The 3,147-nt window shown below is 41.8% G+C and overlaps 1 long non-coding RNA gene across 1 annotated transcript; it reads right to left on the bottom strand.

The window, feature by feature from the left end:
• Window positions 1-306: 306 nt before the first annotated feature.
• Window positions 307-2,880, bottom strand: LOC104960959 (uncharacterized). Its single transcript, XR_800042.1, has 3 exons — window positions 2,615-2,880; window positions 2,363-2,461; window positions 307-1,348 (listed from the first exon to the last, which is right to left on the bottom strand). It is a non-coding gene; the product is annotated as an uncharacterized lncRNA (long non-coding RNA).
• Window positions 2,881-3,147: the final 267 nt, after the last annotated feature.

Here is a 3,147-nt window from a genome sequence, read left to right as displayed (position 1 = left end):
TAAATTTCTAACAGATACAACATAAACCGATCCTTCAGCCTCATATGAGCTCTCAGACACGTACAAAATTAAACTGTCATTGCTGTCTGAGCTTGCTGCTGTGTGCGCCATCGTGCGTTTGCATGCAGATGCTGGGATCCGGAACGGTGCAGCTGGAGCGCTTGGCCCGCAATTACGTCACACATAATTTGGCGGGATTTGAAGAATCCCAGAGAAGATCCAGAATATGGTCAACATTGAAGGGCAGATTAATGGTTATCAAAGTACAAATATCCAAAATCAGTTCAGTAACGGTTTTCAAGGGGACAATATTTACTCAAATTGATGGGTTTGGATGATGGGTGAAACCCGTGTCACAGGCTCTTTAAATGGCACTAATGAAGCCAACATGAGAACTTTTGTTCAAATCAAAGCCACATTTACTTTATTTACAATTTAAAACAACAAACCATATTTATCTGTTTTTAAATATTACAATATTGTTTCAGTCACCACCTTTACCAAATTAACTGGACTTAGGTTTGGAAAAAAAACTTCCTAGAGTGAGTTAGACGTTAGAGAGTGGTGCAGGAATGAGTCCTAAAACATGACATAGCATTTTCCACTTCCAGTTCCCTCGTCTCCAAGTCAAAGGTTCATAGGACATGTTTTTATTTAGAAGCCTGAAATCATGTCTGTGGTTACACAAGCTTTAGAGATCTTGTTTTATTCAAAGATATAAACGAAGTCTGTAATTACGATACTTGTGAATGTCTTAAAAACAGCGGTAGCTAACAAGAGACTAAATAAACCTAAACATTATCATGCGGAGTCTGCCTTTGTCTTAGCGGTGGTGACGGGCATTGACGTGACTGTGATGTAGTTCCTTTATAGCCAAAAACGTTTTACTTCTGTCAATAACATTTACACGACAAATATCATAAAGTGGTGTTAATACAGTATGTTGAGATGATCCTGCTGAACAGAACATCTAAGTATCATGACTGTTTGTCTGACACAGCGATTATTTTCTGCAATCATATGGAGATATCCCATTGTCTTTTTGTTGTGGGAGCCCTTGCGAGGCTAACTTCTGGGTTGGCCTACAGAAACACTGCACCACTCTCTAGAGTAGCATGCTATGCTCTGATTGGTCGGGGGATGAGTGTGTGTGTTTGGCGTGACAGTGTCCACCACTCATCTTATCTCCTAAAGGCCACATCTCTCTCAGTCTGTCTTTCGTTTGAACCTCCACCTCTGGGTGTGTCTCTCTGAGCTCAGAGGTCAGCCAGCATCAGAAGCCTCTTCTTATTTTATAGATGAGATGAAGTGGAGAAGCACAGTTTCAGGGTGTATGGGTTGGATCCATCTGAAACCACACACACACACACACACACACACACACACACACACACAGGATTTGTGTATTATGTCATATAATTACACATAAGTCAAATATTTTCTTTTTTTGTAAAGATATGTTTTGGGCCAGAGAGTGCCTTTATCAGAGAAACAGTGTTGAAAGAGTGAGGTAACTAATGTGTGCTTTGCTTTAATATGTTAGCTTATTCTGTAGTATTGCATGCCCTTTTGACCTGCTATGCCACTGTTGCTGTAACAATGTAAATGTCCCTGCTGTGGGACTAATAAAGGATTTCTGATTCTGATTGGGATAGAGGGAGGGTATTGCCCTGAAGCGTCTGCAGGCTCAGAAATCCCCAGTGTGTTTGTCAGCGGACACCAGCTCTAACCACTGGGCTATCCAGCAAATACTTTGACATTTATTTTCATCTGTGCAATGTCTCTTTAGTACATCTTTTGGTCTCACGTCTTTAATAGCCACATTTAAGGAATAAAATAGTATGTGTTTAGGTCAATATGAATATCATAATGTATAAACCTTGCACATTTTAAAGATGTCAAATCTAAAAACATTGTCTTTGTCCTTAAACATGTCCTCAGTTTGTCTCTGCTCAGCATATTAGGGTATATGGTCAAGTAGAATGGATGGAAGGGCTCATTGTTCTGTATCTGTAATAGCTTTAATGCTCTTAAGATTTATTAACAATATCAGAAAACAAAGGGCGAGAACACCACGGATAAAACAGAGCAACACTCCGACACAGTCTGCATGTTGAAGAGATTGGGGTCCTGTAGGGGAACTCCGTCCTCCTCCCTTTCATAATGTTCAGTATGTATTTTACCATGATGACTTAAATGTGCAACAAATGAACCATGTTCAAAATAAGTGGTCAAGTAATATGTGACTATCAGCAGTATTGGGAGTAAATGACAAGGCTATACTTAATATACATAGATCTGACTCTCCAGTGCTATTACAATCAGGCTGAATGAGAAACTGAGTGTTTGAAGACAGACTCACTGGGGATCCGGATCTGATAGTGGTTGAGAACAGTAAGAACCTCCACAGCCTCCGTCTTGCTTTCAAACTCCAGCAGGCCAGAGATGGTCTTAGAGGAGGCTAAGGGACACACACGAGAGGAGTGATTACAACTGCATACAACAGGGGGTTAAAGGTGAAAAATCAGTTCACAAAGAGAAGTCAAGAAATGAACCATTTCAAAGACATTCTAATCTTTAACAACAACCTTAACCTTAAGAAAGTTCTACTCACGTTTGGCATCAAACATCTTGAATTTGACAAATCCTGGCACATCATGCTCCGTACACAGCTGCCAAAACACACACACAGAGAACATATGAGGTAACACTTATGCACCTAATGCCAGAGATGGAGTACTCGAGTCCTGGACTCGGACTCAAGTCGGACTCGAGTGCAGATTTTCGGGACTCGTGACTCAACTCGGACTCGCGCACTGATTGACGCGACTCAGACTTGGACTCGTAAATTCTCGCGCACGATGACTTGGACTCGGACTCGTGAATGTTTACCCCCACGATGACTCGGACTCGACTTGTACATTGACGCTCCGACTTGGACTCGGACTCGAGCAAGTTTTTCTCTGGAGTCTGATGTCCTCTATCCTGGCGTGTGCACCTGTGAGGCGAGTTCACGGACTGGGCCCCGCTATTCCAGTCTAAAGATGTCTAGAGACACACCCCGCATCGTGCTGTATGCTTTCACACATTCTGCTTCCACATTGGAAAAGAGCAGCGCAAAATGCTCGTTATGTGGAAACAATATTG

Source organism: Notothenia coriiceps, unplaced genomic scaffold, assembly GCF_000735185.1.
Source record: "Notothenia coriiceps isolate Sejong01 unplaced genomic scaffold, NC01 NC01_scaffold00032532, whole genome shotgun sequence".
NCBI classification, from domain to species: domain Eukaryota; kingdom Metazoa; phylum Chordata; class Actinopteri; order Perciformes; family Nototheniidae; genus Notothenia; species Notothenia coriiceps.
The sequence above is the reverse complement of the archived record's forward strand: the minus strand, read 5'-3'. Positions and strand labels throughout refer to the sequence as shown.